The 14,397-nt window shown below is 39.5% G+C and overlaps 1 protein-coding gene across 9 annotated transcripts in view; it reads left to right on the forward strand.

The window, feature by feature from the left end:
• Positions 1 to 14,397, forward strand: part of TRMT9B (tRNA methyltransferase 9B (putative)) — a 122,267-nt gene that overhangs the window by 32,314 nt on the left and 75,556 nt on the right. For 2 of the 9 annotated variants that reach the window (XM_074866268.1, XM_074866269.1), the window contains one exon: positions 8,272 to 8,338. The exons of 6 other annotated variants lie outside the window; for them this stretch is intronic. The gene's annotated coding sequence lies outside the window, so the exon portion shown is untranslated. The remainder of the gene's footprint in view (positions 1 to 8,271; positions 8,339 to 14,397) is intronic. One more of the 9 variants, XM_074866272.1, reaches the window with a different exon arrangement.

Below are 14,397 nucleotides of genomic sequence, written 5' to 3' on the forward strand. Positions count from 1 at the left end.
GTGTCAGAGAGCAGCAAGAGCCAGCTGCTCTGCAATGGAAGGTGAGCCAGAAGCCAAGCAGAGGGAAATGTCTCACTAGCCAGGGTGCAGGACTGCGGTGCCCGGGCAAGGCGAGCAAGGCAGGTCTGGTCAGGGCACCCAGGGGAAGGCACAGCCCAGCAATCACCACGCAAGTCCATAGTGACGAGGCAGGGCTGAGGCCAGGCCAGAAAGTAAGCCTGCATATCAGGGTCTGGGCGTGAGTCAACAGGGCTGATGGCCAGGCCTGGTCACAGCTGCAGTGCAGCGGGGTCCATAGCTTATGTGGGAGACAAGTGGTAGTGGCTCAGCATAAAAGCAGTTTATGTGGGACAGGGGAGTCAGCCCTGGCAGAGGCCTCCCCACAGCGCTGTCAGAAGGGCTCTGTCCAAGGTCACCAGCAGGAGGGGGACCTCCCACTACTGCACTATCTCTAAGCTGGCCCCAAGCCCAGGCAGCCAAACCTCTGGGAAGGGGTATGTTCTCAGGACCCATACAGAGGGATATAAATGTGTCTCTAGTAGACCATTGCGAGTGATGGATGTGCCTTTCTGTGCAGTGTCCAAACCTCATCTCTGTTTAGCAGTTTCCAGCACTGATTCCATGCTCAGTTCATAAGTCTGCCAAAGGTTCTGGTCACTTTTTAGATGTCCATCACAGTGACAGAATGCTTAGCAGAAAAATAAACTCTTGTGTGACTATGAGTTCAGTTCTGCTGGTAGATATGGAAGAAGCTATTTGATAGACAGATTCAGTTTTCTGCAAACTGTTAGTCCAAAGCTCTCTGCAGAATCTGAAGTTTGATGTATCAGCAACTGAAGAATTTGCTAGAAATGATCCACCATTATGCAGTCATTTATGTTCAATAGTATGGAAAGGTTAAATATTCTCCTACAGTGCAAAAGTGAATCACGAGGCTTGCTTTAAGGTCACACATTGCTTTATCTGATACTACTGCACAATATATTGCAAACAGGCTCAATCCTAAAACACATTCATCTTTTGAAATACTTGTCATAAGAAAGAGGTCTGATGGATTTTACAAGCCTGTGTTCTGCCAAGCATTGTGAAGAACCTCAAAACTGACAGTCACTTTTCTGGACTACCAAATCTTTTTGGAAGGTTCTGCATCCTCTTGTATTGTCATAGTTAATCTCTATTTATCATAGTTTAGCATATATTCTTTCAAGAATGCATGGTGTAGTGTTTAACAAGAAAAATTGTTAAAATACATTAATACATACACTTCTGTGATGCTCTCATATGCTACAGGAAAGGATGACAAGAGCTTTCTGGTTTTTGATCCTATGTTATCATACCACTGTCACTCACAGGCATTTGTTTGGGTGGAAGTAAAAATAAAAAGACTGGGCTCTCCTTTGTTTGGTGTCTGTGCCCTGAAGAAAGGGACTAGCATCCATGAAAATTTTCAGACACTCCTGAGAAGGAAAGCCTTTTATGAAGAGAAGACAGAAATGCTAGCTGTGGGAATAAGAGTATTTATTGTTTGTGACAGAGATTTGCCTGAGATTCTTTGTTGAATCCCAGTGAAGAACTTACAAGCAAAGTCCTACATGCCACAAATACAAAGCAATAGAAATTTAAGGTATATTAGATCTTATGAAAAGGTGCTCTCCCTCTTAAAAATTACATATTTTAAAATTAAAATGCTTACTTACTGTTAACCAGTTAAAAATGTTTTCTTTGAATGAAGGTTTCCCAGTAGCTATGACAAGCTGCCATCAAACTCGAAGAAACACATGAAGGAGGCTTACCAATTATTTCCCTCTACTTTTGCACTTCCTCCATATCCTCCTGTCCCTCTATCATGTGCAAATACTATAATACGTGGCTTAAAACCACTGGATGAGTATGTGAAATGAGCAGTGGCCCAGTCTCATGGAGGTTTCAAAATCTAGTCCCAAATTGCTATAGGGCTAGCCATCATTAGGTTTGTTGCAAGTGAGAAAGAAAACATCAAGGTGAGGATTTTCTATGTATCCTTAAATATATCATTATACAACCGTGTCCTTTTTCCCCACAATGTTGATAATTCCTTATTGAGAAGATAATGCATCTGCCAGTACCAGCACGTACAGGGAATTGTGGATTAACAATTTTGTAGTCATGTTTTTATCCTTAGAAGCCTGAACTGTAAGAATTAGAAATTAGTATTAAAAAATATTTTACCAATAGTCTGCTTTGTTCACAAACAAGGCTGCAGTTCCCAAACTGGAGTAATTTTTACTCCTTTTGATTAAAATGAGTTTGAACTTCAGTGATGTATTTTGCATAGTCACATCTCTCAGGCATTTGTGGAAGAAAGTAAAAACCAGCATCTCTGGTTTTCTCAAGAGCAGAATATTTGGACCAGCAGTGTCCGTTCCATTGCATATGCTTTTTCATTTCTTTGTGTGTCAAAAACTTGAGGGTAAAAGATGTGGTGAGCTTCCAGCCAAATTCTTTTCATCATGCCTACATTTAAGAGGAACTCATTACTATCAGTCATGACTTTCTGGTTCTTTTCCCCCTCCTCTTTCAGTTGTTAGTGTTTAATTAGTTTACTGTCTGTTTAATTAGATATTTGTAGAAGTGTAATGCCCTGTGCAGACTTGGTGTACTGCAGCTAAAGGATCAAATCAAGTTGATTACCTTTCTAATGTAAATAGTTTATTATTTTCAGTTTAACACATATTTATGGTTTATCTTAGTTAACACAAAATCTGTGGAGTTACCAGCCAATTATAACTATGGCAACAACTATGGAGAAGGTGGAACAATTTATTTTCAGGATGTAATAGGCAAATGCATCTCAGGGTTTTTTCCCACTGCTGATGATACTCTGTTCACAAGTCAGAACTGTTAACGTGTGATATCTGGAACATTTGGCAGTTTCATTACTATGAAATGAATACAATGGGGAATCAGAAAATGATTAACAGTGGATGTTAAACAAGTTTGTGATTTGGAGAAATAGTCTACAAAAGATTTGGTGAAATTGGTGTAATCATAGAGGACAGCTCGTTGTTATGTATGTAGTTGAAAAACAATGAAAACAAATAATTAGTGTCAGATTAAGTTTTTACAGCATGGTAGTAATTACATTTTTCATAGCAATTAGCAATGAAATAGTCACAAATTCCAAGTTATTTTAATGATAATTTTAACAATCTGTATACATTTTCCACTGCATACAATAGAAAGGTCCATCTTAAAAAATAAAATCAGTTTCTCATTGAATTGCTCTAGTGAGGCTGATAAAACCTTAAGCCCTTTATTTCTTCTCAAAAATAAAAGCTTTGTCAGTGATTATTGTAATTATTTATCATGGTTCTAGTCTCTTCTTTTAGACATGTTTTTCCTCCACTGAAGTATATGTTATGACCTGATTCTCTCTCCCCCCATGCCCTCTGCCACATGCATAGGTGCTCTGGAAGCTGTGGATGAGTTCTCCACCAGTGGAACCTGGTTGCAAGAGTCTATTGTCAGTCCAGCGATGCCAGGTTCGAAGGTGACTGTTCAGTGGATCGGCATGGAGGAGAAAGAACCCACAGTTCTGTCTGCTGGTTACAAACACTGGAAATCCTTTGGTGCTTCATTACAGTTTTGCTCTTGCACTCAAACAAAATACTTCTTCCATCCACTTTTCTGTGACAGTTTTTTTTTCCTTTTTTGTCACTGCAAAAATAAGAGTCTCACCCTAGTGCCTGACAGGTCTTCTGTAGCCACTGCCTATGGTGGTCTGTGTTTCCCAGCTTGTTGTGACTTCTTAGAAGATTCATAAGGATCAGGCCAGAGTCCAGGTCAGTGGATTGAATACATCCTCCCGCTGGAGGAGAGAAAGCCCAGTGCCTCAAGTGGAGAGATCCCGGTGTCTCCTAACTGCTACCTCTGAGCACTCCCTATGCAGTCAGCCCTTGCCAGCTCAGAGCATAAGCCTGAGCTTACCCAGGGCTCAGGGATAAGTAGGACCACTGAAGGTTTTTCATTCATAGCTGGTGCTATGGTGGAATGGCTCCTTCTCCCCAGGAACTTGTGCTAGCCAACTAGCATTGCTACTAGGGCTGAGGGAGACAACTTTACAGCAGGAAGTAGAGAAGGGCTGACTACCTCTAAAAGCAGTAAGCATTTGATTTATCTGCTGAGCAGTATCAGGGGTCAACAGTATGTTTATGATGGGTCATCCTTACTCAGCTGAAGAGGATCATGGAAATCCTATGGGAAACTAACCCTTCTGAAGAGAACAAATCAGCTCTTTTTAGCAACTGAGCTTCTGTTCAGACTGTTCATGGTGTTGGAGGCTAAGCAGTGAGCACTAAGCAGTGGGACAAAGGATATTATCATCTCAACAGGTTGGTGGAACAGAGATGGAGGAGGCAAGGGGAGGCCTGCAGACAGGTTTAGAGGCAGAAGCTAATTTAACATCCCTGCAGGACTGGTAGTTGAGAAAAAGGTGGGGGATGCAGGTCTCCCACAGGAGATCCCACAGTCACAAGCAGTAGCTTTTCTTTGCCACAAGCCTTTAGTGTCTTTGCAGCCTCTGACGTTAGGATTCCTGGGATGAAAGTGTGCAATCCTAGCATAGCATCCTGGGGAACTGAACCTATCTACTTCAGGACATATATAGCAGTTGGGTGGAGGGGTGAGTACTTCTTCACTTATCTCCAAACACAAAGTGTCCAAAGGATAGCTAAAGCAGGTAGCCCTCTCTTTCTTCTCGGGCTGTTCCTCCAAATGACGAATGCCTTAAGGCCCAGAAACATGCTGGGTTCAACTTTTCTATCTTCCTTATTTTTGTTGTGTCTCACTGCATTCACCTAGGTCTGCTCTCAAGTTCCGGCCTGGTCTGCTAAACCTGCTGTATCTAGTCAAGTCTTTATGTTCTTCCTGATAATGGCACTGCGTTTCACTACTGGAGTTTAGGACCTTAACTGTGTTTAAAATCAAAAGCCTGGACCTAACTAATTGTTTTGCCTGTGTGTTAGCCCTGTGGCCAGGGTAAGCTGGTAAAGGACTGTGGCTTTTATACTTGTGGGTGAGCCCCATTTCTCTTTTGAGGACTTTGATTAAGATCTGCTTTCTTGAGGACCTGTAGCTTCTTTTGACTGGGAAGACTTAGTTAAGCATTAGGAGAATGAGTCAAAACAGTGTTTGAGAAAAGGATCAATAGCTAAAACAGCTGGGGGTTAAATGTGCCATGTGTGAGTAAGGGAGTTTGGCCTTCAGGCTTTTTTTGTTTTGATGAACTTGTCAGCAGGGGTCTTGACTGTGACCTCAGCATACATTCAAATAAGTAACTTACAATTCCAGTTTTTTATATAATTGCTCAATTTTTTAGTCTGTTGCAGTGAAATTGTAATGCATAGATAAGAAAATAGTTTTAATCACACATTGACAGTTTAAGATTCAGCAGTTCAGACGAAGAGAGGTTTGCAGTGTGAAAGAAAAGTTCCTGTTAAGGTGGTTTAGCTTGATAGTGATTAAAGGATTACAAATGTGTAGAAATGACACATTTCCTGTCTCTTTCAAGATTAGTCTAAATTAAAATTGAATATATATGCATAAAGGATCTTCCTGGAATTTGAACAAGAAAATGCTTAATTTTTATGTATCGATATTGAAATGAGATACACTATGTATTTAACTAATACTTTAAATTTAAAAAATAATCGTTACTGAATCTGCTGAACCTCCCGAGAAATCTGTATGGTGCTCCAGCTTTCCTGGAGCCTGCCCTCTCAGCAAATCTAGCTCCGTTTCTTGTGGAGAAGTCCTGACTTCTGTATTTTGTTAGCAGAGGAACTAGCAACGTGATAGCTTTCATACAATTAGAAGACATTTTGTGGAGCTGTGTCCTTTTTCTCAGAAGATGTTGCCTTGTAACTGAAAGCGGGCCTTTGGTAGTGGAACTCAAAGCACTAGTACTTTATGGTTGTGCCTGATCATTTCAAGGTTAGTTTTCTTGGTCGAGGGAAAAAAATTATTAAAGCCTTCAATTAATCAGTCAGCATACTCATGCATATTATGCATTTCCCGTTGGAACTGCAAAAAGAGGATATAATCAAAGGAAAGGAGGGAGACTTATAATGAACCTTAATATGTGTTAATTATGACAATTATTTGCTGTGCTGGAGGCGCGGCCATGTCTCCGGTGGCTGGGGAGGTGCTGCCCCCCGCTGGCGCCCGGCCGTGGGTGCCCACGGTCCCACGGCCACTCACCGGCTCCAGGAGCCCACGCCGGCACAGCTGCTCACAACAGACCAGTCAAACCTCCTCGGGATGGAGAGCCGGGTTCAACTTCTGCTCTTCATTAACAGCGGGGGAGTGTCGTAAGTGTTTTCAAGGCTGGAGGCAAAGCCAAATGATTGAGGTGCAAGGGATATTTTCTGGAATTGTGCAGGAAATAGGTATAATTTGTCTGAAGAGCACTAGGACTGTTTAACATCAAGGGTCTTGTCTGACAACCGCCACATTAATATAGCTCTAATAAGTCTTTAGATTGAGATTTTCTGTTTAGTGGTTGCTTTTTTTTTTTTCCTTTTGTTGTTGCAATGACAGCATTTTTGAGAGTAGTATGTATAGTATAGGCTAGTGATACTTCATTTGCAAACAGCTTCTTATTGGAATCTGTCCATTTTAGTTATGTATAAATATAAAATACCACTTGTCTATATAAAAAGTCTGTCTATATAAAATATCTGTCTAGACAGTAGCAAGAAGTCCACCCCAGAGCAAAACAATACCAGTGAGATCTGAGAAGGTCATTTCAGCTGTTACAGAGACCATCTTCTTCTCCCCTTTAATTTGCCCAGATGTCTCAATCCCTCTAAACTCCAGAGCAAATAGATGAGCTTGAAAGCATGTTCTGAATGTCAACATGTTTTGAGCCTCTCCAGTGAAAGTATTGCAAAATCAAGGCATGTTGGTATCGAGCATTTGGCCAGGATCTCCCATTATTTGTAGACTCAGTAAGATTTGGCTGGGCACTGGCATCATTGCAGCAGTGTCACTCAGAAAGATTTTACGTCTTAATTGCTCTTTAGAATGTTTTATTAGGATGTTTATGTTTGATATAAAGATATACATCTATTTAACCTCAGCATGCACGTGACCTTTGCAGCTTTTTACTGCTTGTTATCTTTTAAGGTATTGCTTTTTAAAAAAAAGGTTTGCTAAACTAGGATACAGATTACACAAATATGAAATATTAGATATTGTAATTATTAACAGCTGGATTTTGATTAGCAACTTTAAGCTATCTTCTACTTTATTGCAGTAAATGTTTCAGCTGTCTCAAATTTCTCAGTCTCAGTGTCTATCTCCAATTTCACAGTCATGTCCTCTACCCCAGACATGGGCTTATGTTACAAGCATCCAAGACTCTCTCTTGTATGAGTTGTTATAGGAGGAGGCAGGTATGAAGGTGAACTGCAGATTTTTCTGGAAACTAGGAAGGAATATGTCCATGCAAGTAAAGACTGGGAAATCTAATTACTTGCAGAGTGACTCCTGTGAAACTTTAATCTAGTAAAGAGTAAAATGACAATAGAATCCCACACAGATATCTGTGTGAGTGAATCCTTTTTTCTTTAAGGAGCTCATTGTAAGATTGAGATTACTCTTTTTGTCTTTGTTTCTAGAAGCTAATTAAAGCAGAGGTGAAGGGTAGTAGATGAATTATTGAATTTTTCATTCAATGGAAATAACATTTTCTGTTTCTACTGAAATGATCCTCTTGGTGTTATAACTCATAGACAAGAGTTTAAAGTTTTCTCAGCATATGAGTAGGGGAGTTCAAGATGGAACTGGAGTGGGAGTTGACTTACTACTCTCCAAAATAAATAGATCAGGTTCTGGGTATGGTAACCTGTTACATCTCGGTATAAAATATTAGATCTTTCATATCCACACTGAGTGCTACTGACATCAGTAGGACTTCCTACACAGTTTTACGGCATGTCCTGATATGGCTGGTGTAGAGAGGCAGTAGGAAGGGGTACAGGAGGGTTTGGCAGTCTCCCAGTCCTCACATTATCACATGTGGGAGTGCATGTCACACCAATGTGTGCCAATGGAGGGGAAAAAGACAATCAAGGTGCCTCCCCGTATGTTTGGGTATGTTTCTGGGGATGGTGTGTCTTGCAAATCACACGGTGCAGATAACAGATGCTGTGGTTGGAAGGCAGAGATTGGTAAGGAGGGTGTTTTCAATCAACATATTTTAACTAAATATAGTCTTTTTTGTTTAAAAAGCAGTGGAGGAAGCCACTCACAAGAAAATAAGAAGAAAAGAGACATAAATGAATGCAAGAAATACAAGGTAACGGGTGCATGCTTTAGTTTGCTGGTGGAAACATGTAATACTGCATTTCTCCCACGGTGTGGTGCTGAGTGAAGCTGCAAATCAGCAGAGACCCAGGGGAAGGCTGAAGTGTCCTTTCTGGCCCTGCCAAGTTCTGAGTCTGGAACAGGCTTACAAGAGCAGGGGCACCATCTCCCTCAGACAAAAGAGCAGTTTGATGCTTATTGCTGTGATATACTGGGATAGGGAAGGAAGAGGCTTTTCAGCTTCTTTCTTTCGCTCTTTTTTAGCCTATTCATAGGCTGTATTATCAGACACTGAGGAAATTATTTGCTAAGAATAGGATGAATGGATTAACTCTTCAATCATTCTTTCACTTCAGCTTTTCCTTCTCTGTAGTAGATTATTAGATGTGTAATCCTTGGGAGAAGGACACTGGTGGCAACTAGGGGAAGACAGGGTGTATTGTTTTTTTCTTGTTAGTATACTTCAATATAAGCAGTAGGTCAGTAACTAGACTCACAAGACTGACTTTTAAAAGCTGTGGGATACTGGCTCAAGTCCTTCTGACAGTTTTGTCACTTTATGATCTTGTTTTTCTGGTTTTGTTTTTCTTTTTGCTTTCAATGACTGGTCTTTGTTATTTGTTTGCTTGTTTGATTTCTATCCGTCTAAAACTGTGGCTTTACAAATGATTTTACTAGTGGCTGATCCAGATACCAACCCTGGCCTCCTCCCAGCTGTGCATTATCACCTCCTTGCTGGCAATTACTACCCCAACTCTTTATTCTGCTACAATAGCAGTTTACTTGATTGCTCTATCTGCTAAAGTTTTGTAATAAAAAAATCCATTTTGTGATGGGGATTTTACCCTATATATCTTATGATACTCTTCTGTTTTTAAATTCAGGATAATTTCATGGGTCTGTTTAAGGGAGTGGTGAAACAAATATTAGTATTGAGCAAAACTGAGATAATGGTAACTACAGCAGCAGGCTGAAAGGTTAATTATGTGATAATTAATAATAGGAGACAGATGGATATTTCTGTTCCCTATATATGACCCTATATATTTTCTATATATTCCCTATATGTGACAGGTTTTTTGACCAATAACTATATTATGTTCTAGTTCAAGGCCAGATTTTGGCAAAGGAACCTTACAGCCCTTTACAGGAATTTTCTCACTGTCAGAAGCAGCTATCTGCACAGGACACTCTGGGGTGTCGTCCACATCTTTTAAGCCTCATGGGCTAGATATTTGAATAATTTCTGTGTCTGCAGACAGGAGACAGCATTTCTAAGCGTACTGCAATGCTGATACACTAGTATTGGTTTTAAGAAACAATAAGATATCATTAGAAGTTTCACTGGTTGAAACTTTGTGTTAGAGATCACTATTAAATCAGATCTGTGACAAATATATTAATGCAGTATCAGCATTAAGTACTTATGAGTGGTGAATAACAAGGTGGTACTCTGCAGTTTTGATCCAAATAACATTGACTATGGTTAGGATAAAGTATGGTTGAAAGATTTAAAATTATGTCTTTTCCAGATATCTAAATTATCACTTTTTATTTTGAATGTACACCTGTGACACTTCTAGATGAGAGCTGCTGAGTTGTTGATAATTAAATTTTCATAAAACTAGGGGTCTTTTTCATCTCCAAATCAAGAAGACCATGCAATGATTCCTAAAACAAACATATGAATAGAGATTATATATATTTTCTCTGAATTGCTCACTACAGAAGAGTTATATAATTTGTGTTGGGTCTCATCAAATAATAAATTTCTGAAATATGGAATGTGATGTTTTTTCCTTCTTTCAGTCCCAGTGTACCTGAAATGGATTTGCTGCTTTCCTAAATCACTTTTTTTAGCATGAGTGAGCTCCATTCCCGAAAGACGAGAGTCATGTCTATCTAATATTTTCCCAACGCTTTCCTTTCTTCTTGAAGTGCGTAAGCTTTGGAGATCATTTAATGAAATCTTAGGGTTTTGGGGGTTTTTTTGATTGTTTGGTGGTATACTAGAGTTGTTTTATTGACAGAACTGAGCAAGATGGAAGTTTTATTTTAAAAATAAAGAAAATAATTTGTATTCTAAACAAAAAGCCTTAGTAGAATGTGCATGAATTTATATTGGTTAATTAAGATGCTACACAAAAGTGTTGAAGCTAACACAACTTTATGTTAAAAGTAGGATACTATGGGTTTCTATTTGTTAAATTCTTTTTTAAGAAGAGCTGAAGTTAACTTGAAGCTGAAATTTCAGATACATGTGGTTCCTGAAATTTGAATCTTAAAACATGCTTCACATTTCCCTGGATGTATCAAATGTAGTGATAATACCTATACAGCCCAATCTGTTGAAATCAAGGAATAAGCAGTTCAGTCATTCTGAAATGCATCTATTTGCTGTTTTACATTCTTCCTGTTACTTTGATAACACTGGCAGGGACTACTATTTGCAGCTGTGTAAGGAATAATATTTTTCCCTTCCATGCATGCAATGAATAGAATTTGAAGTTGGACTGCTGGTGTTTCATAATCAAACTTCTCTACTTTAGTGGGTGAAAATAAGCTTACTAGAAGACATGAAAAAACAGAATACAGCAACAGCAGTTATGTGGGGTAGTACAATATTGTTTCCATTCTCTGCCCTGCCTTTGTCTCTAATACCCTTTATCCAACCTCATAAATTTTTCTGGAAAATAGTAGGAGCAGTACTAGTTGGCATAACAATTTATAAGTTGTTTCTAGTCCTTCCTACCTGCTTTCCAGATCTTGACTGATGGATAACTAAAATGTTTGCCTCAGTTTACATTAAATTCTCAGGCCATTACACCAGTATTCTGAATAGGCTCTAGAAACCTCTGTGCATATCCAGATTAGTTTTTTTCATTTGAGAGCATGCTTATTGTAGGCTTGGAATATTGTTTCTGGGAATCCAGAAGAGTATTACTGAGAAAATTAATTTAGAGGTCAATCCAAGTATGATTACTGGATCCTGTAAAACAGAAGTGCCTTTCTGGTAAAACTTCAGTGGATTTATGAGATATATCTCATTGATTATCTTTCAGCTAGTAGACATTTCAATTTTATTGGTAGCATTAGAAGGTAGTCTAAGTACATTATAAATTACAAGTGCAGTTTATCCACAGTTATTTGTCTAAAATTATTTAGGAGCTTTGCCTAAGCCAGAAATATTACCAGGTTACCTATTTTCCAAGGATTTTCTTTTTTGTTTGTTTGTTTGTTTATCTGACTTTGATTTATGCTATTTTTTTAGCTATGAAACATGCAGGTCTTTAAGATAGCATGAAACTAGTGACTCTTCTCCATTCTGTCACTGACAAATGTATTACTGCCCAAAATAGCATGCACTTGTAGCTGTGTCTGGCATTCAGCATAAACTTCAGAAGAACTCAACTATCAGAATACTGCATAACAATAGTTGCCAATTTTTATTGTTTTCTACTGTTTTTCTTAAATCTCCTTTAAATGTTTGATTTGTGCTCTCTGTTGTTCCAGAGCTCAGTAAAGTTGTTGTAACAGGAACAGGTTAACTCCTGATCTGGTTGCCACTACAATATTTGGAAGTGGCTTGACCACTAAAGCAGTTTCAGAATTTTCAGGCTTCTTTGATGGTCACAGAGAACAATATTTTGCTTCATGCTTTGCCATTCTTCAGCTTGTTCCTGTTAGATGCAGAAAGGATCTAACCTGGTATGGGCTTTTGTAATTTTTTTGCTTTTTGTTTTTTAAGTAAATGCATTTTTTTAGTAAATTAGATTTTCAGCCAGTTAGGTCATATACTGCATTGGGTCTATACTTCTGGCTGTTGCATTAACAGAGGAGGCAAAGTTGCAGTTGATCAAAAAGTAAAAATTCTGTAAATGGTTTGTGAGTTTAATAATAATCTGAAAGCAATTCTACTTGGTCTTTTGGCACTTGAGTTACTTTGGAATCCAGCCAGTATTTCAGAGCTTCAATGACTGCGAGCAATTCAGTGTTGCAGGCCATTTTTAGGATCTAAAAATTACTGTGGGTGGTTCATCTTGTGTGCATATTCAAGGCATATACAACATCCCAAACATTTTCCTTGAGAATCATAAAAACTAGAAACATCAACAGCAACTTTTAAATATTGATTAAAATTCATATGAATGATCAGAGCAAAAGAAGGTTTTCTCTGCTAGATTAGAACCAAAACATTCCTGGGGCAGTCTGTCTGCAAATGTATTTCCTGTTGAAGATGATATCTCATCAGTAATTACCTTAATTTGTTTACCCACTACTTGTGTTGTCCCCAAACTAATTTGGCACTAGGTAGCCTTTCATCTTGAAGGCTATTTGGAAGTACATGTTGGATGAGGGCACAGTGAGTTTAAGCCAATCAACTAATCAAATATATCCAATGGAAAGTAGTATGTGATAAAGCAAACACATTTGTTTCTTGTAGATTGTATTGGTCTTCCACTGACTAAAAAAACCTTTTGTAACAGGAAGACTGATGCTATTGGTACATTATTATTTTCTGTTTCACTTAAAAACAATTTCTGATAATTGCAGGAACAATCCCTTTTTTAGTTGAACACCTTTCTTGATATACCTTAGCATTCATTTCCATTCAGCTCTTTCTAGGATATTTATGTAAAGACCTATTAATGCTAGCATTGTTAGGAATAAAATTACTGTTATATTTACTCTGTCCTTTCAGGAATCTGCCAAGGGGCACTACAAGAGGGAGGAATCTTTTGTATTTCATTTACCTTCTCCTAGTTAGTCCCTTGGCTGCTCACAGTCAAGTGAATATTCATTCATAGTGAATGAATATGCTGTGGCTGGGAATAATGGCTGCACTTAAAACAGAGTCATATAATTTTCCCAGTTCTGGAATTGCAAATATAGCTTCAGTTCAGATGACTCTGCTATGCTTCTATTTTTGGCATGGTTACATAGAACTCAACCAGCTCTGGCGCATATATATGTAATATGGACATACCTATTAAAAACAGAGCAGCTCCTCTTATTCTCTTAGAAATGTTCCATAAAAGAAGTTTTTGTATTTGTTTTTTTATGTATAGCTTTACTGATTATGTTCTGCATGAAGTTATTTTACAGAATATTCTGACAATTGTAATCAACAAAGCTATTCACTAAAGATGATGCAGAACTGATTTTGCACTGATCATGGAATCATAGGTTTATCATAGGTTTGGGTTGGAAGGGACCTTAAAGATCATCTAGTTCCACCCCTGCCCCTGCCATGGGCAGGGACACCTTCCACTAGACCAGGTTGCTCAAAGCCCCGTCCAACCTGGCCTTGAACACTTCCAGGGAGGGGGCAGCCACAGCTTCTCTGGGCAACCTGTGCCAGTGTCTCACCACCCTCACAGTAAAGAATCTCCTCCTTATATCTAATCCAAATCTACCCCCTTTCAGTTTAAAACCGTTGCCCCTCATCCTATTAGTACAGTTCCTGATCAAGAGTCCCTCCCCATCTTTCCTGGAGGCCTCCTTTAGGTACTGGAAGGCCACTATAAGGTCTCCCTGGAGCCTCCTGCTCTCCAGGCTGAACAACCCAAATCTCTCAGCCTGTCCTCGTAAGGAAGGTGCTCCAGCCCCCTGATCATCTTCAAGGCCCTTCTCTGGACCTGCTTGAGCAGGTCTGTGCTCTTCTTATGTTGGGGGCCCCAGAGCTGGACAGAGTGCTGCAGGTGGGGTCTCATGAGAGCAGAGTAGATGGGGAGAATCACCTCCCTTGACTTGCTGGCCACACTTCTCTTGATGCAGCCCAGGATACAGTTGGTTTTCTGGGCTGCGAGTGCACATTGCTGGTTCATAGTCAGTTTTCCATCCACTAATAACCCCAAGTCCTTCTCCTCAGGGCTGCTCTCAATCCACTCATCACCCAGCCTGTGTTTGTGCTTGGGATTGCCCTGGCCCATGGGCAGGACCTTGCACTTGGCGTTGTTGAACTTCATGAGGTTTGCACAGGCCCACCTCTCAAGCCTGTTCAGGTCCCTCTGGATGACATCCCTTCCCTCCAGCATGTCGACTGCAGCA

Source organism: Strix uralensis, chromosome 4 (genome assembly GCF_047716275.1).
Source record: "Strix uralensis isolate ZFMK-TIS-50842 chromosome 4, bStrUra1, whole genome shotgun sequence".
NCBI lineage: Eukaryota > Metazoa > Chordata > Aves > Strigiformes > Strigidae > Strix > Strix uralensis.